Source organism: Monodelphis domestica, chromosome 1 (genome assembly GCF_027887165.1).
Source record: "Monodelphis domestica isolate mMonDom1 chromosome 1, mMonDom1.pri, whole genome shotgun sequence".
Classification (NCBI taxonomy): Eukaryota; Metazoa; Chordata; class Mammalia; order Didelphimorphia; family Didelphidae; genus Monodelphis; species Monodelphis domestica.
The window spans coordinates 390,283,898-390,309,383 of record NC_077227.1 but is presented as its reverse complement, the minus strand read 5'-3'; the positions used below and the strand labels follow the sequence as shown (position 1 = coordinate 390,309,383).

General features: G+C 42.1%; 1 long non-coding RNA gene across 1 annotated transcript in view; it reads right to left on the bottom strand.

The window, feature by feature from the left end:
- Positions 1 to 25,249, bottom strand: part of LOC103105408 (uncharacterized) — a 31,974-nt gene extending 6,725 nt beyond the window's left edge. The window contains exons 1-2 of the long non-coding RNA XR_008915195.1: positions 20,465 to 25,249; positions 15,990 to 16,094 (exon numbers count right to left, since the gene is read on the bottom strand). This is a non-coding gene — a long non-coding RNA (uncharacterized LOC103105408). The remainder of the gene's footprint in view (positions 1 to 15,989; positions 16,095 to 20,464) is intronic.
- Positions 25,250 to 25,486: the final 237 nt, after the last annotated feature.

Sequence of the window (25,486 nt, the reverse complement as noted above, 5' to 3'; positions counted from 1 at the left end):
CTAAAAGGTTTTCCATCACTGGTATAAGATATTGATCTCAATCCAATTTCTACTAAATTATTTTCCAATCTTGTTTTTTCCAAATAGGGAGTCATCATATAAAATGGCATCCTTAGGTTTTTAAATATTCTATAAATGATTTGATATTGAACAAAAATTTGACTAAATTTGCTTAGTAACTATTTACATTTAAGTTAATTTCAATGCATAAAATCCCCACATATTTTCAGTCACTCCTTCTGGCCTTATCATTCTTTGTGCATTTATTCTCACTCACTTTTCTTTTTTCCTTTTTTTTTTTTTGAGGCAAATAGGGTTAAATGACTTGCCCAGGGTCACACAGCTAGTAAGTGTCTGAGGCCAGATTTGAACCCTAGAAGATGTCTTCCTGACCACCTAGCTGTTACTCACATTAACTTTTCACTTTAAATTGTATAAGAGAGAGAAACCCAGAGACTTTGGGAATAAAAGCCTGAATGAGCTGCAAGGATTCTACCCGCAGCGGGGGTTGGGGGCAGAAAAGGTTTGGAACTTTGAAAGGAGAGAAAACCCTGAGAGACAATTGGATCTGCTCTCTTGACTTGAGACTTCCTGAGGAGAGGGTTCAATCTCTGACTGGATCTCAATCCCAGAAACCTTGCTCTGAATTCCTGAGTCCAACCCCCTTAAAAGACCAAAGTGGAAAAAGACTTGAAGAAGAGAGCAGTTCAAAAAGAAGATCTGTTACAATCTCCCTTTACCCTCAATTTGGGAGCCAACCAAGAAGCCAGGGTTCACTACTCTGAACCCCTCAGGGCTCAGACCACCAGACCTGAGTTTCCTAACTTAGGGGGAAGGGTATTATCTAGATAGGGACCCCTTTCTCCCTCCTTCCCTCCTGAACCCCAATTTACCTTCCATTCCACCTTGTCCCTCCTGAAATAAGCCAGTTGTTAGGACCCAGAATTGGCTAAGCTTCATTGAAAGGCAGCCCAAGCTGAGGGGAGAGAGAAGTGCCCTCTGTCTCCCCAGAAGAAAGAAGCTTGTTACCTTAGGAGAGCCTGACAGTTGAGAGTGAAAGGGCAGCCATAGTGAGAGGGCTTAGTCAGAGAGGACTGAAGGGGGGAAAAGACAAACTCAAGCTTCCTTCTCCCATTTGGCTTAACCACAACACCTCCTCCTCCTCCTTTATCCCTGCCTTAGGACTCCATTCTCTCTCTCTCTCTCCCCACACCTTTATTCCAATGGCAATGGTTTGTGGTTATTCCAATCTTCTAGTTCTATTTTTTCTTCTTCATAGAAAAAGTATTTTCAGATGTCCTTATAGATCTCACATCTGGAAATACAGTATTCTATTACAATGATGAATCACAATTCATTGACATTAAGTTGTTTTCAGGTCTTTTCAAGGACACATCATACTTATATGAAAACCTTTGTACAATTAAATGCTTAGATGGAGCTGAAAGGTCTTTTTTATTTATTTTAAAAATATTTTCAGGGTACACTTCCAACAATGGAATTATTCGGGGTGGGCAGTTGGGTAGCTCAGTGGATTGAGAGTCAGGCCTAGTGACAGGAGATCCTGGGTTCAAATCTGGCCTTAGATACTTCCTAGTTGTGTGACCCTGTGTAAGTCATTTAACCTTCATTGCCTAGCTGTGACCTCTCTTCTGTGGAACCAATACTCCGTATTGATTCTAAGACAGAAGGTAAGGCTTGAAAAAGAAAAGAATTATTGGGCCAAAGCCTATGATTATTTTTCCAACTTTTAGTCCGAATTGCCAGATTGTGTGCTCCAGAGAGTCTACATGTTTCGATCAGTAACAGAGGAATGTACCCATTCTACTAAACCTCACCAGCGTTGAATTATGTGGCAAATGCTAATATTTAAGTCCTGCTGGGAAGAATGAGGTATTTGCGCCTTCCAAGTTGCTTGCCATTTCTCACAGGTCGATTGTTCTCACAACTGCTGCCACCCACCCGAGACCCCAAAGCCACCATGGAATCTACACTGGAGCGCTTAGTCTTGGACTAACCTTTCCAGGGCTTCATTTCGCCTCTGCTGGGGTTCAGAGCTAGGATGGCTATTTTAGTAGAAAGAACACTTGATTTTGGTTTAGTAGAGTCTGAGTTTGAAACTTGCCTCTTGATACTGGCTGTATAATTATGGGCAACTTTTAAATCATTCATTTAGATCTGGAAGGGACCTTATAAGCATTTAGTTCAATTCCTTCTTATTAACATGTGAGGAAACTAAGGCTCAAAGGTCATTTTGTTGTTGTTACTCATTTGTTTTTCAGTTGTGTCTGATTCTTCATGACCCCTTTTGGGTTTTTCTTGGCAAAGACCCTGGAGTGGTTTGCCATTCATTTTTGGCAAATTTTGGCATTTTGGCAAAAAAAAAAAAACACTCCAGTAGCTTTGCCAGGAAACCTGCTTAAATGCTTGTTGATTGATTGTTCAGTCATAAGTCATCAGTCATTTCTGACAAGGGAAGTAGCCACTAGAAACCCCTCTCTGGGCAGCTAGAGCTAGCTCAGTGATTAGAGTGCCAGATCTGTATATAGGAAGTCCTGGGTTTATATCTGGCCTCTGATGCTTCTTAGCTGTGTGACCCTGGTCAAGTCACTTAACCCCTATTGCCCAGCCCTTTTCACTCTTCTGCCTTGGAGCCAATGCACAGTATTGACACCAAGACAGAAGGTAAGGGATTAAATAAATAAACAAATAAATAAATGAAATTTAAAAAAAAATAAGAGAAAATAAGGTGTTTGGTTTTTTAAATGATTTGCCCAAGATCACACAGCTAGTAAGCATCTGGGCCAGTTTGAACTCAAGTCTTCATGACTCCAGGCCCAGCACTATCCATTTAGCCATCTAGCTGCCTCCTAGTCCTCATTGCTCATTGACGGCATATAGCATCAAGTAATTTTGTCCACCAATTAGGAATGATTTATAGAATTGCGTCAGAATTAAACTCTTGGTTACAATTATTATCATTATTTTAAACTCTTACCTTCTGTCTTGGAGTCAATACTGTGTATTGGCTCCAAGGCAGAAGAGTGGTAAGGGCTAGGCAAGGGCTAGGCAATGGGGGTCAAGTGACTTGCCCAGGGTCACACAGCTGGGAATTGTCTGAAGCCAGATTTGAACCCAGGACCTCCCGTCTCTAGGCCTGACTCTCAATCCACTGAGACACCCAGCTGCCCCCACAATTATTATTTTCATTGGGCCCTAGCATCAAGAAATTCCAATATGTATTTTTCCCCTGGCTTTCTAACTTCCTTTCAACTTTCTGAACCTTCTGTCCTGCTCTCTCTCTGTCTTTTGCACACTCTAGGCCAGTGGTGGCAAAACTTTTAGAAAGTGAGTGCCCAAACTGAATCCTTATACCACATGGGAACCTCCCTAACACACACACACACACACACACACACACACACACACACACACACACACACACACACGTCTTACCCCAGATAGGGGAGGGAGGAAGTGCTCAAGGTGGGTCATGTGAAAAATGTCCTCAGACATGGTGGAAAGGGGGAGGAGAGTAGCCCCCTCTGGCACACTCTGGCACATGTGCCATAGGTTCATCAACATGGCCCTAGGCAGTTTTTATACCTGCCTCCTAGCCTATTGCTCTTATGGAGCTGTGGATCCAAGACTCTAGTTCCCATGCTGACCAACAGATTTGGGGATAATAGCTTTAGTTCTAGAAGGGTTGACCTTAGTAATCATCTAGTCCAATGAACTCATTTTACAGTTGATAAAACAAGCCAAGGGAGGTTAACTGATTTTCCCAAGGTCACACAGGTGGTAATTAGCAGAAGAGCCAGGACTTGAATACAGGCCACCAGCTTGTCCCTGATTCATCACACTGGCTCCCTGGACCTGTCCTGTAATGCCTCTGTTCTCTTAGTGCTCAAATGAGAAGAACATCCTTCCAAAGCTGTTTCTTATTGTTCCTCTTAGTTCCCGCCTCTGAGGATACTTCTAAAGCTGGCTGGGTGACTTTCTCTATTTACACCTATCAAATCCCTATTAACCAGTGGGAGGGATCCAGACCTTGCTGAAAACATCCGTTTCTAGGGCACAGATTTCCCTCTCAGAACCAATCTAGGGGACTTTGTCCGACGCTTTTCCCTTTACTATTTTCTAAACCTTATACCCATCTCTGACCCTTGACTTGACTTGAGGGACCAAGTACCTTTAACCTTCATCAGACCCAAGTCTTCTTGGCCACTTGGACGACCCAACTCTGAGTCTGTGTGTTCAATCTGTCTCTTAGCCATCTCCATCTTAGAGGGAAAAGGCCTCCCAAACATTCTTTGACCTTGTAGGATTCAGGGATCTGCCACCTCTCTGCCATGCAGAATGGCCTGCTCCCTTCCTCTGCTGCAGCTGCTGTAAGTGGATGCCAGGCTCTCTCCTGGGCTCCTTTTCCTTACCACATGCAAGCTATCTGACGTGCAAGGGAGGCTATTTATTTACAAGGGTAAAAATAATATTGGTTCAAAAATAGAACATGATGGAAAGGCACTTAAAGCATATTGCAGTAGGGAAAACAAAGCAGACATGACCTTGAACCACAGTTTTGCCACTTTCTATCTGTGATTATGGGTGAGTCCATTTCTTTCTCTGTGCCTCAGTTTCCTCCTCAGTAAAATGAGGGGTTTGGACTAAATGATCAGTAAGGGTCCTTCTAGCTCTGACAAGTCTATGAATCATGAATCCAAAAGTGGGTTTAAACATTTTTTACTCAGGCTAAGTGGGTGGTTCTCATAGAGAAGCATAGATTTAAATCTGGAGGGAGGCCTAATAGTTACTTAGTCTGATACCTCCATTTTACAAATGAGATAATTGAGGACCAGAGTGATCATAGGTTCATCACAAGATTTGGGGCTAGATGTGACCTTAGAGGACATCTAGTCCAAACCCCTCATTTTGCAGACAGAGAAACTGAGACTCAGAGAAATCAAGTGACTTATCTAAGGTCATATAATAAAGAATAGAGCCAGGATTTGAACTCGAGCTCAGTGCTCTTTTTTTTTTTTAATTTTTACTTTCTATCTTAGTAATAACTCTAAGCTAGAAGGGCAAGTGCTAGGGAAATGGGGTAAAGTGATTTGTCCAGTCACACAGCTAAAACATGTCTGAGTCCAGATTCAAACCCAGGTTCTCCCACATCTAGACCTGGTACTCTATCTACTGAGCCACCTAGTTGCCTTAAACTCAGAACTCTTTCTATTTTCTTTTTTCAGTGTCACACACACACACACACAGAGCAAGTGACAGAACTGAGATTTGAATCCAAGTCTTTGGACTCCAAATCTAATAATACTCCTACTGCTCCAGGATTTCCCTCAAATTGTTCTGTTTGAGTAAGTGCCCACCCAGCATCATTTCCCTACTGGCTTAGAATCCATGTCCTGTATCCATCAATCTTACTACTTCTCAGACAGAGTGCTGACCTTAGCCTCGGAATATCCCAAGCTGACTTGGGCTTTGTTCACTGAGGCTGAGCTCCTTTCCCAGTTTAGAATGACAAACTCCCTGTTACCCAATTAGGAAGTCTGCTGATTGTTGGCAGACTTCTGGCAATCCACCCACATTCCTAGGTAATTATTAAGCAACTGCTTCTTCCTCCTACAATCATAGATTTAGAACTGAAAGAAGCCTTAGAGATCACCAAGTCCACACCCCCCCCTCATTTTACAGATGAAGAACTGAAGCTCAGGGAGGGCAAGTGACTTGGCTGAGATTCCAGACAGTAAGAAGCAGAGCTGAAATTTGAAGCAAGATCTTTGGACTCCAAATCCAACAAACTTTCTTTCCACTACTTCTTGCTGTCCCAGCTCCTCCCAAGGGAATGAGTAGAAAAGCTCAAGTGAAAGATCCTAGAATCATAGAATTTACACTTGGAAGAAACCTTAGAGAACAGTCTTTAGGAAATGGACCCAAGGTCACATGATTAGTAAGTGACAAACTTGAGATTTGAGACCAAGGACTCCAAACCCATCTTCTTCCTTCCTTCCTTCCTTCCTTCCTTCCTTCCTTCCTTCCTTCCTTCCTTCCTTCCTTCCTTCCTTCCTTCCTTCCTCCTTCCTTCCTTCCTTCCTTCCTTTCCTTTCTTCCTCCCTCCCTCCCTCCCTCCCTCCCTCCCTCCCTCCCTCCCCTCCTTCCTTCCTTCCTTCCTTCCTTCCTTCCTTCCTTCCTTCCTTCCTTCCTTCCTTTCTTTCTTTCTTTCTTTCTTTCTTTCTTTCTTTCTTTCTTTCTTTCTTTCTTTTCTTTCTTTCTTTCTTTCTTTCTTTCTTTCTTTCTTTCTTTCTTTCTTTCTTTCTTTCTTTCTTTCTTTTTCTTTTTCTTTCTTTCTTTCTTTCTTTCTTTCTTTCTTTCTTTCTTTCTCTTTCTTTCTTTCTTTCTTTCTCCCTTATCTTCTGCCTTAGTAACAATTCTAAGAAGTGTCAAGGGGCTAGGCAAATAGGGGTAAGCAACTTGCCCAGAGTCACACAGGAAGTATCTGAGGCCAAACTTGAACCCAGGTCCTTATGCCTCCAGGCCTTGAACTCTATCCACTGTGCCACCTACATTGTGGTAGTTCAACATATAGTATCATCAGTGTGCCCAGGGCTCAAAAAAACCAAAAACTCTACTACTCAGAAGGATCAGAGAAAGATTCTTTCTTTTCATTGTATGGCCCCACCTGCTGTCCTTGAGTAGCAAGCACTGATAACCAGGAATCTCCTAGAAAGATATCCATTTACCTTTGGACCACATCAATCTTTGGTTTTAAATGATAACAAATTTAATTTTGGTTTTTCCATAAACAAATATATATATTTTAAAACCCCTTATCTTCCATCTTAGAATCAGTACTATGCATTGGCTCCAGGGCAGAAGAGCAGTAAGGGCTAGGCCATGGGGGTTAAGTGACTTGCCCAGAGTCATATAGCTTGGAAGTGTCTGACGTCAAATTTGAACCCAGGACCTCCTGTCTCTAGACCTGCTCTTAATCTACTGAGCCATCCAGCTGCCCCCTCTTTTTCTTTTTTCAAAGGAAAGGACTTTAATGAAAAAGCTTAGGGAGATTTACAATTTCCTCCATAAGTACAGAGCACATTCTCACAGTACATATACTGTCAGTGGGGAAATGGACCATACATTGGGATCATGCATTGAGGGCCCACATGTGGGGAATCCAGAGGGAGACAGCAATGTAGAAGGATTGAGTCATCCTCACTATCTCTGCTCTGTTCCCCACTGGACAAACTGCCTCTGCTGGTCCTTTTTTTTGTTGTGTTGTGGATTCATTTTTACACTTTCAGGGTTTTTTAAAATACAGTTTTGTTTTTATGCTACAAAAAGTTATAGATTATTCCTACTTCATGAGGGGGCTTTTGTAACGCCAATAATACAGTGACCTGGTCTGAAAGTAACATTTCACATATTTTAGTGCTCCCCACCGCCTCTCTATTTGAAACAGAATTAATGGAAATTTATTTTCTCTCCCTCCTACTCCCAATTCACTGACAAAAAAAAAAGGAAAGGAGGAAAAAAAATTTGGGGGGTAACAAATATAGTGACTGTAGCAGAAGAAAGGGGCAGGTCATTCTGCATAGTAGAAGGGCAGTATGGGAGACAAAAACAAGACTAATCCCTTCAATAGCTGCAGAGAGAGACAGAGAGAGACAGAGACAGAGAGACAAAGGAGATAGAGGAGAGAGAAAAGGAGAGGGGAGACAGAGACAAAGGCAGAGATAAGGAACAGAGAAAAGGAGAGAGGAAGAGAAATATTGAGAGAGACAGAGGAGATAAAGAGAGAAAATGAATGAGAGACAAAGGAGAGAGAAAAGGAAAGGGAGAGAGGAAGAAAGAAAGAAAGAAGAGATAAAGGAGAGACAGACAGACAGAAAGACGGAGACAGAGGGAGACAGAAAGACGGAGACAGAGGGAGACAGAGAGACAGAGGCAGAAAGACAGAGAGACAGAGGAGACAGAAGAGAGACAGAAGGAGAGGAGACAGACAAAGGCAGAGATAGAGGAGATAGAGAAAAGGAGAGGGAGAGAGGAAAAAAGAAAGAGAGAGAAGATATAGAGGAAAGAGAGCTAGAAAGACAGACAGAGTAAGAGGGAGACAAAGAGACAGAAAATAGATAGAAAGACAGAGAGACAGAGGAGATAGAGAAAAGGAGAAGAGAGAGAGAAACAGAGGCAGACAGAGACAAAGGCAGAGACAAGATAGAGAAAAGAAGAGAGGAAGAGAAATAGAGAGATAGAGGAGAGAGAGAAAATGAATGAGAGACAGAGGAAGAAAGAAACGGAGAAAAGAGAGAGAAGAGAGAGGAGAGAGGAGAGAGGAGAGAGGAGAGAGAGAGAGAGAGAGAGAGAGAGAGAGAGAGAGAGAGAGAGAGAGAGAGAGAGAGAGAGAGAGAGAGAGAGGACTTGGTAGCACAGTGGATAACTGCCAGATCTTGAGCCAGAAGGATCTGGTGTCCAATCCAACCTCAGATATTTTCTAGCTTTGTGAGCCTTGGTCAAGTCACTAACAATTTTCCTCTATTCCCTCATCTGTAAAAGGATCTGGAGAAGAAAATGGCAAACCACTCACTGGAGTGCCAAGAAAACCTCAAATGGGGTCAGGAAGAGTCAGACATGACTGCAAATGGATGAACAATACATTTACCTCATTCCTGGCCCTAAATCCTTCGCTGCCCTGTTAGCATATGTAACAGCAGTAAGGCCTCTGGCCCCTACCATCTGAAGGTCAGGTGTGTTCCATTTCACCTCTCACGCCTGGGTTCTCTGATATTCTTCACAGAGTTTGGAGTATCTAGTTTCTCTGCCATTGGCTCAAACCTCTACTGATGCTATTCCCCCCAGTTTTAGGAGTTCCCTGCACCCCAGTTCCAGTTGAACTACACAAGTGGAGCCACTTTTACAAAGGAGTATTTCCTTCAAAGGTCTAGCAAGAACAATACAAACATCCCTCCCCTCCTGGGGCCTAATCCCCACCTACACCACCTTGGTCCCTGGGAGGAGAGAGGAATTAGATTGAGGCTTAACTCAGTTCCCATATAGCTTAAACGTGTGTGGTTCTAAATCCAAAGTCCCCAGTGGTCTCTGTCCTGATGTTCTGGCTTCTTAGGGCTTCCCTGCTAGGCTGGCAGCAATATCTAGCTTGGAATCAGGTCTCCAAGATGACCATGGCCCAAGCTCTGTCATCAGGAAACTCAACTGTCTATGCCCAAAACTGAAAAAGGAAACAGACCAAAACCCCAAGCCTGATTTGGGGGATTTTGAAGAGGGGAAGGAAACTAATCCTTTCTCCCACTCAGTTAAGTTCATGGCACCTGTGCTGTGGGTGAATGGATCCTTCACTCCTTCTGGACAGGACAGGAAAGAAAAAAAGACTGCCCTAAAGTGATAGTTTTTTTTTTTGTTTGTTTGTTTGTTTGGTTAAACTCTTACCTTCCATCTTAGAATCAATACTGTGTATTGGTTCCAAGTCAGAAGAGTGGTAAGGGCTAGGCAATGGGGGTTAAGTGACTTGCCCAGGGTCACACAGCTGGGAAGTGCCTGAGGCCACATTTGAACCCAGGACCTCCCATCTCTAGGCCTGGCTCTCAATCCACTGAGTTACCCAGCTGCCCCCTCAACATGATAGTTTTAAAGACATAGCCTGTCTTTAAACTTCTCCCACCTACTTGGCAGGACCACACAGAATGAATTCTCCCATGATCAGGTTCCTGGAATCTCCCAAGGTGGTGGGTTCCTTGATTTTAGATGATCTGAGAATGCATCAAAAGCCCTGTTACAGGGGCATCTAGGTAGGACAGTGGATGGAGAACCAGGTCTGGAGTTGGGAGGTCCCAGGGTCAAAAAAGTCCTCAGATATTTGCTGGCTGGTTGACCCTGGGCAAGTCACTAAACCCATTTGCCTAGCCCTTGCTACTCTGCTATCTTAAAATTGATATTAAGACAAAAGGTCAGGGTTTTAAAAAAAGGTGCAATACACTTGTCACTGGTCCTCTGGAATTTTGGATGGTCATTATATTATAGTTCCTATAGTTTTCAAAGTTGCTTATAGTTTATTATTTTATAGTATTGTTGTTATATAAAAAATTAATTTCCTCACCTCGTTTCCTCTCTTTATTGAAGAAGTAAAACAAAATCCTTATAACAAATGTGCATAGTAAAGCAAAATAAATTCCTACACTGATTGTGTAGAAGAAATATATGGCTCCATCTGCCCTCTGAGTCCGCTAGCTCTCTCAGGAAACGGGTGACGGGTTTCATCATGGAATCATCATTGGTCATTGTGTTGATAATAGTTCTGAAGTCTTTCAAAGTTTTGTCCACACAGTTGTTGTTTAAGTGCATCAATCTTTTTTAAAATGGCTTTATCTTCCCCTTATATGAGTAAAACCAATTTCTAAACATTCTTTTTTCCCCCCAAGTATTCAGTTCCAAATTCTCTCCCTTCCTACCTCCCTCCCTCAGACTATAAGCAATCCAATAGAGATTTTACAAAAAGGGAATTGATCTTTAAAGAGCTATTGCAAGTGAAATTCAAGGAAATCTTCCCTGCCTTCCTGGGCCCAAGAAGAGGCGGTCAGCCTGAGATTTCTCCCTGACCTACATTCATTAGGAAGCTTCAATACCCCCCCCCCCAGTAAGTTCCTGGGTCCCCTATCTATTTCTCTTTCTGTTCTTAGTCTTTGGTGAGAAAGGCCCTAAAATGGGAGGATCTATAATCATATTTATCAAGAGCCACTCAGCCAGGAAGATTTCTGAGCCCCCGGCACTCCGATATTATATGTTAAACTACCAGGATATGATGCTGGAATTGGAGTGAGAAGACATAGATTGGATTTCTGCTCTACCACTTATAGCTGCCTAAAGGAAAGCTAGAGAAGGAAGTCTGTAAAGCAATTCCCAAACAAGGGGCTCAAGAGAGTAGAGGCTTCTTAGGGCTTCCCTGTTGGGCTGGCAGCAACATCTCAACATCCCCAGCCATTTCTGTAATGCCCAGAGTAAGTGAAGATTTGGTTTTCTTAGGCATTGTGAGGTGGAAAGGGCAGGAGGGAGAGCCTTAGAATAGAAGACCTCATGGGGCAGCTGGGTGACTCAGTGGATAGAGAGCCAGGTCTAGAGATGGGAGGTCCTAGGTTCAAATGTGGCCTCAGGCACTTCCCAGCTGTGTGACCCTGGGCAAGTCACTTGACCCCCATTGCTTAGCCCTTACCACTCTTCTGCCTTGGAGCCAATACACAGTATTGATTTGGAGACAGAAGTCAAGGGTTTAAAAGAAGAAGAAAAAAAAAAGAACAGAAGACCTCAGACTGAGATCTGGTCCTTAAAAGTTGGAGGGGTTTGGGGGCAGCTGGGTAGCTCAGTGGATTGAGAGCCAGGACTAGAGATGGGAGGTCCTAGGTTCAAATGTGGCCTCAGGCACTTCCCAGCTGTGTGACCCTGGGCAAGTCACTTAACCCCCATCGTCTAGCCCTTACCACTTTTCTGCCTTGGAGCCAATACACAGTATTGACTCCAAGAAGGAAGGTAAGGGTTTAAAAAAAAAAGTTGGAGGGGTTTGAGTAATTCATGTGACTCCTCTAAGACTCCATTAGTTACCTTTTTGGAAAAGTGGGAGCATAATACTTGTTTCTTTCATGATATGGAGGGCCCTGGTATCTGCTGAAGCATTTTTCTCACTCTTGAGGAATGATAAAACCAGTCTGTGGTCTACTGAGATCCAATCCCCACTGGCAAGGCATACTTTTCATAGTGCTATAGAGTAAAGATTTGTTTAAAGGAAGACAACAGAATGGAGATTCTTGATGGATAAACCATTAGTCCCAGTGGGCTCTAGTGACTGATAGCCCCCAATACACTTTGCTCCTCTGAGAAAGGCCCCATGAAAATGAGTTCTTTCTCAGTCCATGTCTCCCCACTATTTGTCAGATGCTGGTCATCCTGACAGCTAAAGCAGTCTACGTAGCACCCCTAGAGGGGGCAGGAGATTTTGTCAAAGGTTCTATGACTCAGCCAGCAAACACTATCTCTGATCTGCAACTCTTGTGTTAGGGTAATGGCTGCTTTCTTAATGTAGGAATATGTGTGTGTGTATGCATTATACAATTAGACCTTTATGGCTTATAGTGCCCCACCCACCAGAAAATTGCATTATCTTCTCTTAACCTCTGCATTTCCATGGAATCTAATATAAAGCATGACATAATGGAGTCAATTAAGTAGGAATGGTTTAAGTGTATACTCATAACCAGAAATAAAGGAATGAAAATCAAATAAATACAGTCTGCCCTGCCTCAATGCCCACATTTGCAATCACTCCTCCTAGAACCCGGAATCCAGGTACTTTTTGGTCCACAAGCAAACCAATCCATGGATTTAAAGGGATATACTTTAAGTACTTAGATTCAAACTTGCCCATTGTCTGTAAGTAACACCCAAAGAAAGCCTAGGAATTTGAGGACCATAGTTCAGATACTTGGAGTCTAGTCTCCCTTTTAATAAGGACCACAGACAGCTAGAAGACACCCTCTCCATCTTGCCCCAAGCAGTTTTCATTAATGATTGAAGTTCCCAGAAAGTCAGCATCTAGTCAGGAGACCCAGGATATTCTGTATCTCCCAGGGTTTTGTGGATTACCATCCCCATACTTGCCCTCTGACTACTCAACAGCATGGCTGGTTTATCAGCTGCCCTCAACAGGAGCCCTGTCACTCTTCACTGCATGCTCACCATTTATGGAAGAGTGAAATTGGGCAGGACTAGACATGAAGAGAGGCTTGCCCCATGCCCACCCTCCTTCCTTCTCTCCTTGCGTGCTGGTGGCACCCTAAGCATCTTCCAAGTAGGTCCATCCATTCTTTCTAACTCCTATGCTAGAAAGGTAGGCAAGCACACCCTGAGAAATTTTATGGGTAAAGCTGACCTGACACATGGATGCGGAGATCAAAACAAATTGGCATTCTTTGCTGCCTTTTTTTTTAAACCTTACCTTCTACCTAAGAATCAATACTATGTATTGATTCCCAGGCAGAAGAGTGGTAAGGGCTAGGCAATGGGGGTCAAGTGACTTGCCCAGGGTCACACAGCTGGGAAGTGTCTGAGGCCAGATTTGAACCTAGGACCTCCCATCTCTAGGCTCTCAATCCACTGAGCCACCCAGATGTCTAGTTCCACCTAGTTTCTTGGTAGAATAGTAGCTAATGGCTTAAGTCATATATTCTCTGCCATTTTGAACCCAGTAATCTGTGAGAATTCCAAAATATTTTGAACTCATGTGTTCCATAAGAAGGGGCTGTTGCCCACTTCACTGATCCTGTTCAATTAGTAAGACCAAACACTGAGGAGAAGACGCCCAAATCAAAGGGATCTCTGGAAACATGCCATACTCTCTATGGGTCTCAGGGAGCTGGCTAGCTCTTGTTTCACCCCCTTTGGGAATGTCAGTATCCACTTTGTTAGCCTAGAGATATGGTGTTTGGATTTATCTAACTAGATTTGTGTGGTTTGTGGTGCCTCCTTCCACCAAGAAACTCCACCTTCTTCCCTTTCTTTTTGTATTTCCATGAACTTGTTCCCACTGATATAGTTGAACTCTGTAGCTTTTTATTCATAAAGAAAGAAGCAAAAATAATAAAAAACCAAATACATTAAAAGAACTACAGCGTGAGGGACTCACTCATGGCTCCTCCCAAACTCAGGCAACCCTAAAGCATTCTATTGTCAGGACCCAAATCGAGGACTCTCAGGAACCCTGGATGCTTAGACTCAGACCTGTCCCTCAGATGTAACCAGAGTATCAATTCCCCAATGCCTTTTCCCTCTCAGCCATAATTTCCAGAGTCAGTTGAAAACCTTGGCTAGTCTCTTTCTCCTCAAGGGTATCCATTTGTTTCTAGATTGGATCCTGATTCCTCCTCTAGCCACGCTGGCTGCCCCCTCTGCCACTCTGCTCTAGGTGTGCTTCCAGCTTTTCCTACCACATACATTCTCTGGTCACTTTGTGGCACCCCCTCTGAGTTACTTCTTAATTTCTCTCACACTGGTTGGTCATGTGTCCAGATAACAACTGACTTGTCCTCCCATCAGAGATTTAAAAGTGGCCCTCATGTGCTTGTGGTAGTGGGAGAGGAAGTGGAGTCCCAGAACTTTTGCTCACAAACCCCCATCTGTTGTGTTCCCCACGGTTATCAATTAGCCAGTCTTTTTAAAATGTTTTTATTTAAATAATTAATTTAGAATATTTTTACATGGTTACATGAATGATATTTTTTCCCTGTCCTCCTCCCAACCCCCTTCCATAGCTGATGAGCAATTCCACTGGGTTTTACAAGTATAGTCTTTTTTTTTTAACCCTTACCATATGTCTTAGAATTAATACTATGGGGGGCAACTGGGTGGCTCAGTGGATTGAGAGCCAGGCCTAGAGCCGGGAGGTTCAGGTTCAAATCTGGCCTCAGACACTTCCCAGCTATGTGATCCTGGGCAAGTCACTTGACCCCCATTGCCTAGCCCTTATCACTTTTCTGCCTTGGAACCAATGCATAGTACTGGTTCTAAGATGGAAGATAGGGGTCTAAATAAAAAAGAATTGATACTCTGCATCAGTTCCAAGGAAAGTGGAAGCAAAGCATAGACTCCCCACCTCCACATCAGGAATTCACCACCTGAATTAGTCCATTTTATCATTGATCAACTCCATTAAAAACATTTTCCTTTTATTGAGCTGAAATTTTCCTTTCTCTAACTTCCACCCATTGCCCCTAGTTCTACCCTCTGGGGCCAAAAAAGAACAAATTTAATCCTTTTCCACATGACAACCTCTCAAACACTTAAAGGCAGCTATCATGTTCCCACTGTCTTCTCACAGCTAAGTACACCCAATTGAATTGGCCAAGAAAGTATGGCATGCTCTCTCCTGCTCTCACCCTCTTAACTGCCTTCCTCTGGATATTCTCTAGCTTGTCAATGCACTTAAAATGTGGTGCCAAAAATGAACTCAATACTTCAGTAGTCTGAGGTCTGATCAGAGTAATGGTAACTGACAACAGGACTTTCATCTTCCTTATTCTGGACGCCAGGATGCACTTAATGCAGTCTAGGGTTACGTGAGGTTTGTTGGCTGCCATATTGTAGCTGCTGATTGCTTGGTGACCGAACAATTTATTGACTGACTCATATTGAGCTTTTAAAAATGTACAAACACAGAAACAAATATAGTAAAGGAAGAAACCTCACTAAAGCCAACATAAGACTTCGGTTAGGTGGTACAGTGGATAGAGTGCTGGGCCTGGAGTCAGGAAGACTTGACGTCTTGAGTTCAAATCTAGCCTCAGACACTTACTAGCTGCATGACCGTGGCCAAGTCACTTAACCCTATTTGTCTTAGTTCTTCATCTATAAAATGAGCTGGAGAAAGAAATTTCTGCTCCAGTGTCTTTGCCAAGAAAATCCCAAATGGGGTCATGAAGAGTTGATCACAACTGAAAAATGACTCAACAGCAACAATAAAGACTTCTCAAAGTGGAGACCCTTCTGAAATGTCAATGCCACCTTTCTTCTTTTTGATATACAGATATCATAATAAATTGTTTTTCTATGGCCTGTCAGGGTATGATGCATATGGAACACATGTGCTCCACTTGCTTCATAATTCCTATGTGCTCCTGAGATCAGTGTGGAGCTAATATATGCCCTAAAGCCCCCATCCAGTACCTTCTCTATTAATAAACCAAGCAGCAACCATAAATCAAATAGCCACACATTTAATTGAGATCTAAAGGGAATAAAGAGAGTCAAGAGTAGAATCATTTTCATCCCTTCCTTTCTACAAATTAGTACAAATCTCCCACTGACAAACACGCTGTTAGAAAGAGACCTGCCTCCACAAGCAGATTTCCAGAAAATTCATACTTCAAGATGAGTATCAAAGCCTCCATGGTAACTGACTCGCATTATAGAGAGATTTCTCCTACCTGAGTCCTTAAGGTTCCATTTCCTCCCAGAAACCTCAATGCTTGTTGACTCCACCTCTTACAGCTCTTTAGCAGGGTCCAAGAACTCAAGGAAGCTAGGTAGCACTGTGGATAGAGTGCAAGGTCTGGAATCAGTAAGATCTGAGTTCAAATCCAGCCTCAAATCCATGCTAGTGGCATACCTCTTGGCTCATCACTTCTTTCTGATTCAGTTAGTCAATTGATAAGCATTTATTAAGTACTTACTATCTACCCAGCACTGTGCTAAGTTCTGGGGATACAAAGCAAAACAAAAGATAATTCTTGCCCTCAAAGAGTTCTCAGTCTTAAGGGAGAGATACCAAGTAAATGTCTAAGTTAAAACAAGCTATATACAGGACAAATATGAAATAACGAATAGAGGGGATGCCCTGGAATGAAGAGTAACTGAAAAAGGCTTCCTTAGGTGATGGGGTTTTAGTTGGGACTTGAAGGAAGCCAGGAAAGTCAGGAGATGGAGGTGAGGAGGAGAGACAGAGTTCCAGCATATGGGGCAGGCAGAAAAATGCCCAAGGCTGAGAGATGGAGTGACTTGTTCCTAAAACAGCCAGGAGGCTGTTGTCACAGAATCAAAGACTATCTGGGGATGTGTAAGGTTTAAAACCAGAAGGGTTGGAAGAGGTGGCTAAGGTTTTGAAGGGCTTTGAACACAAAACAGAGTGTTTTCTGTTTGATCCTGGAGGCAATAGGGAGCCACCAGAGTTTCTTGACTAGAGTAGTTATGGGTCAGCCCAGCTCTTTAGGAAAATCACTTTGACACCTAAAAGGAGGATAGGTTGAGCGGGTGATTGCAGCAGTCCAGGAGTGAGGGGACGAGGGCCTGTGCTAGAGTGGTGGCAGGGTCAGAGGAGAGAAGGGGGAGAATTCAAGAGATGCTGCAAAGGTGAAAAGGCCAGATCTTGGCAACAGGTTGGTTATGGGAGGGTAAGAGCTAGTGAGGAATCCAGGATGACTCCTACGTAGTGGTACCCCTGGCAGCAATAGGAAGTTTGGAAGTGGAGATGGTTTAGGGGAGGGAGACTTTAGTTTTGGGCATGCAGAATTTAAGACGTCAACCGGACAACCAGTTTGAGAAGTCTGAAAGGTATTTGGAGATGTGAGCCTGGAGGACAGGAGAGAAATTAGGGCTGGATAGGGAGATTTAAGAAGCATCAATATAGAGTTAGAGCACCCATCGAAGCTGTCCTGTTGTCCGCCTATTGCTGCTGGTCTCCGGAGCCACCTCTGCAGCTCTCTGTCTCCAAAATTGCCATCTTCTGGAATTCAACCATATTGTCACTACTGCTGCCTCCCCCCAATAGAACATGTTCCAGAGGGCAGGGACTATTTCACTTTTGTCTTCCTAACCTGACACATAGTAGGTACTTAATAAATGCTTGTTCAATACCACCCTTAGATCTGGGCAAGCTTGCTTTGGAGGACTCTGTTCAACATTAAAAAGGCGCAAAGAATATTAAACTATAAATGATATACATAGAATAAAACAAAATAATTATGAATTATCTACACAAATAAGCAAACGTTACCCTATTTATGTGGAACATATGGTATGGGATGCGGGAATATCCAAATACACCTAAATTAAATCAGGCAAAATGTCCTGGGTTATATGGTGTGAATGTAATGCAAAGGCTGCACAAATGTGGCCTGAGGGCTGCTGGTAGAAGACCACCATATAGGGAATCAAGTTGGGAATTAAGGTGGCTTGCTCCATAGTGGTGGGTCTCCATTCCCTGGACCATAAGGATGAGTGGTTGGGATTTATCCACTGTGTCGTGGAGACTTCATGCTATTCTGGAATCCTGGGGCCAGACAAATGGCTGGAGGGAACCATATACTGGAGATGATATAATGGGCTGCTCTCTCCCCCATGATTTTTCTAGCGATCCCTGAAGCCCTCCTCCAAGGCCTACCATGATGCAGAGCCACACCCTGTCTAAGAACTCTATCCAGATGGCTTTTCTCTGGATTTACAAAGTCTTCTGTGTGGAGGAAGGAAAATGATCCCCCAAAACATTGAAGATATTCTATCTAACAGCAGGATGAAGTGTATAAGCGCAGGAGTGACCTGTCCATGTCGTGCTCCTGCTCCTTCCACCCACAAACACCATGGGAAGGGACCAACCATACAGTGGAAGAAAGGACAGAAAGTTTGGGGCATTTATTAAGCACCTACTACGTGCCTGATTGTTCAAAGTACTTCACAAATATCTCATGTGATCTTTTCAACAGGACCCTGGGAGGTAGATGCTTTTATCATCTCCACTTGACAATTGAGGAAACAGAGGCATACAGTTAGTGAGTGTCTCAATAGAATTCCAATTCAGGTCTTCCTGACTCCATTGCTCCCTCCACTATGTCACTTAGACTAGACATTTCAATCACTTTCTTTTGGAACCTTACAAATACCAAATTTGGATTTTGAAATACACTTTTCCATCCTCTGTTACTTCAAGGACCCATTACGGGGTGGGCGTGAAAGCAAGGATGACAAAAAGTAGAGGGTATAATCTGCAGGGAGGGAAGTTTCAGTTCAATGTAGGGAGAGGCTGAGAAACAACTTGATTAAGAGCAGATTGGTCCCTGACATATGCTGGAGTCATTCCTGAATCAGCTGTCTGTGTGCAGTCAGACCACTGGCTAGTTAGGGCAAAGGTCAAAATCAACACCACATTAGAAGAAAGGATAAAGGTGAGAAGACGCTGTGTACAATTAACAGCTCCCACCTACCCTACTTAAACTAACTCTTGGCAATTCAAAGTGGGAAAGGGCTGAAAAGTCACGGCATTGGCTGACCATCATCATCTGTTAGGAAAATTTAATCAGCAATACTTGCTATAATCAAGAGGTCAAAAGACCCCAGAAACTGTCTTAGCCAGCAAAAATTTGATTTCCTTGCCAAGCGGAGTGACATGGTAGCCAAGGACAACACTTCTTTTAGAATAAAAATTCATTTACAAAACATTGCAGGGTAGAAGTGCATAGGATTACAAGCAATATCACCTTACAAAACAGCATAAAGCAGTGGAGAGGAAAATATGTTTGCATAGAGCTTGGCAGGAGACCCCACTAAACCAGGAGATATCAAGAATCATTATGGATGAAACAGAAAGGAGGACAGAGACCTCATAAAAGAGATTAGCTAGAAGTTTTATAGCAATTTATTTTTACCATTAATCACAACAAACACACCCCATTTAGATTCTAACACAGGTACTATATGAAAATATAGAAATAATATTTAAAAATTTTAAATTGTGAAGAACAGCAAGACGTAACTAAATATATGTTCAAGAATGTACTCAGGGATCCATTTTTGAAATTGCTTAAAGGGGGGCAGCTAGGTGGCTCAGTGGATAGAGAGCCAGGCCTGGAGATGGGGGGTCCTGGGTTTAAATTTGGACTCAAACACTTCCTAGCCGTGTGACCCTGGACAAGTCACTTAACCCCATTGCCTAGCTCTTACTGCTCTTCTGCCCTGAAACAAATCCTAGTAACAATTCTAAGACAAAAGATAAAAGTTTAAAAAAAATAATGTAACTGGTAATTAAAAGTTCCATAATATCTATGTCAATGTCATTCTTACAATTAAAAAATTATCTAAAGCCAAAGAAGGAACTGTTGGAATCTGATTGCAGATCAAACATACCATCTTTCACTTTATTTCCTTTATGAGTTTTATATTACATGTGTAATAAGTGTCTTCTGTCACAGCATGGAGAATATGGAATATTGTATTGCATGAAAGCACTGGTATAACCTATAATATTTGCTGTCTGCAGTCAGGTGAGGGGGGAAGAATCTGAAACTCAAAATTTCAGAAAACAATTCTCAAAAAGTGTTTCTACATGTAAGTTTTAAAAATAAAAGAAAGCTAAAAAGAATATGATAGAAATAAAAAGAAATTGCTTAAATAGAAGAATTTGTCAAAATGACAGAAAAAAAGTGATGTTCCTTTAATGAGAGACTGGCCTATCTGTGATAGATAACCTAGGCTTTAGCAGCACGCATGGAGTGCTCTGCCTAATGCAATTGCCCTGATGGATGTCTGGCGAGCCTGCTTCCAGGCATACATAATGAGGATCCTGCTTTTTCCTTTGGAACATCCATGTGGATTTAATAATTGTTTTCTGTTCACTTACTCTGTGGTAAGGAAACGCTTTTCAACTGGCTGCTGAGCCAGTACCTGGCCAGTCCCCTGTAATATTTTTTTAAGTATAACTGAGAAGAGATTAGCAACATATATATATGTATATATATGCCTACTTTATTGACTTTATAAAGTACTTATGAAGAGGGCTTGTACATACCTCAAAAGTATTCTTCATGAAAATTTGAGAAATAATCCGACTTTCATAGAGAATTTTCTAAAGTAGACCATATCTTCAGTTATTAAAAAACTAAAATGAATGGCAAAGTATTTATTAAATGCTTACCATGGGGGCAGTTGGATGGCTCAGTAGATTGAGAGCAAGTCTAGAGACAGGAGGTCCTGGGTTCAAATTTGACTTCAGACACTTCCTAGCCATGTGACTGTGGGTAAGCCACTTAACTCCCATTGCTTAGTCCTTCCCGCTCTTCTTGGAAACAGTACATAGTTTTGATTCTATAGTGGAAGGTAAAGGTTTAAAAATCTATATTTACCATGTATCATATACTTTATTAATTATCAGGAGTACAAATATAAAAAATTAATACAGTCACTGCCCTCAAGGAGCTTACAGTCTAATAGGAAAAGTCAATATATATAGGAGAATCATGGGCAGGAAGGAATATTTTGGCCTGGAAAATCATAAAGATGCTGAAAGTAGCAATTAATTGACATAGCCTTTCTTTTTTCTTTTTAAATCATTACCTTCTGTCTTGGAATCAATACCATGTATTGACTTGACTGACAGTAAAGGAAACTTCTGCATCTGTAAGGACAGCTACTAATCGGAGAAGGGCCCCAAAGTCCTGACCTGGCTTATTAAAACACATGAACTTTGAGGGAGACAGTGCAGAGGCAAGGTGAAAGGAGAACTTTCTAATCAGCTGTCCTGCAAATTGCTTCTTATTTACATGAGGATTAAGTATCAGTCTCCCAACCAATTGTAGTCACTATGTTTACTGTTTTAGAAGTCCTTTAAGTTGTTCTGTCTTTTGTGTCTGTTAGTATTTCTTTTGAATAAAGAAAATAAACATCTGTCTCATGTCTGATTTTCTATGTCCATTAAGTAACATTTTTCCCCTTTGGGGAGACTGAAACATAAGTCCAAATCTAAGTAAATAATTTTTCTCTAAGATGTCAGGATGGGTGACAGTTAGATGACTCAGTGGATAGAGAGCCAGGCCTAGAGACAGGAATTCCTGGTTTCAAATGTGGCCTCAGACACTTTCTAGCTGTGTGATTCTGGGCAAGTCACTTAACACCAGTTGCCTAGCCCTTGATGCACTTTTGCCTAGGAACTAATACTTGGTGTCGGTTCTACGAAAGAAGGTAAGAGTTAAAGAAAAATGTCTGGGTGGAAGTTTGACAAATTGAAGAAGGTGAGAAAAGAAATCTGTTTATCTAAGTGGTTCAGATGCCTTAGAATAAAAGCTATAAAGAACATGTGTAGGGGATCCAGAGAAGAGGGGTTCTTTAGAGAGAGGGGGGGATGCAGGATCTAACTCAGCCTCTCTGGGTCCAGCAGGGGTTCTAATGTTAGATATGCAAGATTCTTTGATGGATAAAACCACAAAGAGAAATTCATTCAATGATTCTTTGACTGTAAATTTTGAGCAATGTGTAAAACAGGGAAATGCATGCTCATCTGCTGGGAGCCATCAGACCACAACACCTTGACAGAGTCATGTGTGATAGCTGGGGAGACCACAGAGTGGTCCTTGTCAAGATGTGATTGCCCACTCAACCCCCCTTTACATGACCTCTTTCATCAATGGCCCTTACCTATGAATTGGCATGATTATTATTCCCCCTAGTCTCAAAAGAAATAATGCAAGAGCAAAACACCTGTACCCTAATTCTCCAAAACATCACTAAAAGATCAGACCCTTAAACCCAACCCCAAAAAGACTATCATGGGTTAACTTTTACTTAGGTACATAATTCCCAGCAAAACCACAGCTACAGGCCAAGCCCAGAACTTCTCCACTCATAGAAACCTATTCTCATGAAGTCAGCACACAAATCAATCATAGAGGCCCAATTGATAAGTACAAGTACATCAAGCTTCAGTATGCCTCAGTGATTCAATTACACAAATCAGTAACAGAGAAACTCCCTAGAAGCCACCAGTCTACATTTGAATTATGTTCCCAGTACCCCTCAATCTCAGTGATATGATTGTTGAATTGTCTTTTAAGAACTGCTGATTAATTATTCCATTTTATTAAAAGCAATAAGTAATTTTCCTTGATTGTAAGCTCAAAACTTCTCACAGGGTAATGAGAAAATTAAGCTACCTGTGACGAAATCATTTATCTTGTGTGTAACCTTTATTCTGTCTTTAATCACAATACAAAAATATAGGATGTTAATCAAGTGATTTGTTAAAAGTTGATGTATCACTTTTCCAATTATCTCTCTTTGATTTTGCATATTTGCATGCCAAGAAAATGGGTATAAAAATAAAGATCAGACATCAGGATGGCAGAGCAGCTGTTACATGCAAAGCAATCCCATGGCTGTTATGATTAAGCTGTCTTCCATTTGTTATTTTTGTTGACTGATTGGTCCGGAAACCCTGGAGTCATGGGCAAGGCTGGACTTTGCCCATGGCACTCATCAAAGTATTAGCCATGGTTATAGAGGATATCCAGTGCCTAATACAAATGAATGAGAAATTTCTTCTAGATGACCTGTTTGTGAATGATACCAGACTATTTGTGCCAAGCCCCAGGGCTTCTTCAATGAGGAAAATCAAAGGAGCTTGGACTAAAAATGCACATAGAAAAAGCTAAATGAACAAAAGATGCCTGTTGCAAGGATGACATATAGTTGGGTAGGTAGTCATTGAGAATTAGTTGGGCAGTCACTCCAGCTGGGCAAGGAATGGGACCCATAATTGAAGAGAATTTGAAGAGTGGAATGGAAAAGAGTGGATTCAATTGCTTTTGAGACATTGCGAAGTACTTTCAATGATGCCTTTAACACCAAGATTCTTTTGGTGATGTTATATACTTATGAATCATGGAATACCAAAATCTCCAAGGAATCAAAATTATAGGTCACCTAATTGTAAGTGACTCGTGATGGGCAGAAGTAGGCTGTAGCATGTTACCAATTATACCTTTCACTCCAGAAATGGCAGAAAAGACATCATCATGGAATTGTGTGATCAGAAAAGTCATATAACATAAATTAAAAATGAGGAAATACAGATAAGCAACCCAAGTTCTCCACTGGTACTTAGAAAATGTCAAAACACTTAGGCAAAGTCTGGAGAAAATAGGAAGGGGTCAGGTTGTGAAGACCTTTGAATGAGAAACAGAGGAGTTTATATTTGATCTTGGAGGTAATAGGAATCTGAGGAGAGTAACAAGGACACATCTACTATTATATTGAGTCTGAGGCAGCCATCCTAACCTCCAGTACTGTGATAATGAAAATGACTAATCCATCATAAGCAAAGAGTCTATTTAAAAGGATTTACTTAGTTAAGTATGTAATGCTCAGCACAGGGCAAAGATAAATGACACAAGATCAGACCCCATAAATGACAGATGCAATCAGTAAATAGATCCCTCTCTGCTTCTCTCTGTTCCCCAGGGTGAAGCTCATCCCCACCTCCTTCGGATCTTATAGGAGCTTGCCCAAGGCAAGGGACTCATCTGATCGGAAGACCTATGACTTTTCTCCCTACATTTGCTTTTCTCCCCCAAGCCTGGATGTTGTATCAGCTCCAGAGTAGTCAAGACAGGGTTTATGTGACTTGAAGCATGTCTATTTTACATTTTACAGCCTTGTTTTTTTTCCTGCTCTCACCTAGTAAAATTCTTACTATGTTCCCTGTCATCAGCATGTCTTTCTATGGGGGTTGCCGAAGGGCCTGGCCAAAGCCCATCATGTACACTTAGACTTCAGGGCAATCACGTTGGCAAATAAGTAAGGATAGATTCAATTGGGGAGAGAGTAAAGGAAGGGAATCTTATTAGAGGGCTTAGTGTAATAGCCCAAGCAAGAAGTAATGAGATTCTATATGAGGGAGATGATCACGTGAGTGCAGATAAGAGGACAGATGCAAGAAAAGTTGTGAAGTTAGAAACCATAAGATTTGGCAATGAATTGGATATGTGGGGTCCATGGGAACAAGAGTGAGCTGGAGGGGCAGCAAGGTGGCTCAGAGAAAAGAAAACCAGACCTGGAGACAGGGTGGTTCTAGATTCAAATGTGGTCTCAAATACTTCCTAGCTGTGTGACCCTGGGCAAGTCACTTAACCCCCATTGCCTATCCCTTTACTGCTCATCTGTCTTAGAACCAATACTTAGTACTAATTCTAGAACAGAAAGTAAGGGTTAAAAAATAAGCAGTCAAGAACTGATTGTTATATTTTCAGTGTGAGCATTTAGATTTCAGAAATCAGCAATTACTACAAACCGGGGCTTGATTTATTGTTTTGTTGATCGTCTAGACTTAGAAAAGCGATGGAGAAAACGTTAATTATGCAGAATAAACTTTAAAATGTATCCTGTGTACTTTCCCAAGAATGCATTGTTAAACTTTTACCAGCACATTGATGAGTGAGAGTGAAAAATGGAAGATAACAAGGTTTCAAGCATGGGTGACTTGGAGAATGGAGGTGGCCTCAGCATAAGAGGAAGGTTCAGAGAAGGAGAGAGCTTGGCAGGGGGTGGAATGGGGCTGACATAATAAGTTCAGTTTGGAAGATGTTGAGTGTGAAATACCACACAGCACTCGACCCACTGATAGACAAGGCTGCTGTGTTGGTTAGTTTTGCTGAATTTTTTTTTTGTTTGTTTGTTTTTAAGTTCTTGATCTCTAGAGTTGGCTCACTGGGCAGGAGAGGAGGGAGGGATGTATACCCGAGGACAGTGATGTAAAAACAAAGAGATCAACAAACATTAAGAGTGCCAATAAAAGACACTCAAGAGGACTGGTCAGCTTGATGGCACCAAACCAGAGAGATGTATGCCAGAAAGAGACTCTGTAGCCAGCCCCAATGAGCACTGATAAGATAGCAGAATCACCTACTTTGCTTCTCTCTCTCTCTCTCTCTCTCTCTCTCTCTCTCTCTCTCTCTCTCTCTCTCCTCCCATCCCTCTCCCTTCCTCCCTCTATCCCTTTCTCTTTCTCTTTCTCCCTCCCTCTCTTTCTGTCTCCCTCCCTCTCTTTCTCTGACTCCGTCCCTTTCTCTGTCTCTCCTCTCCCTCTCCCTTCCTCCCCCTCTCTCCCTCCCCCTCTCTTCCTCTTTCCTTCCTTCCTTCCTTCCTTCCTTCCTTCCTTCCTTCCTTC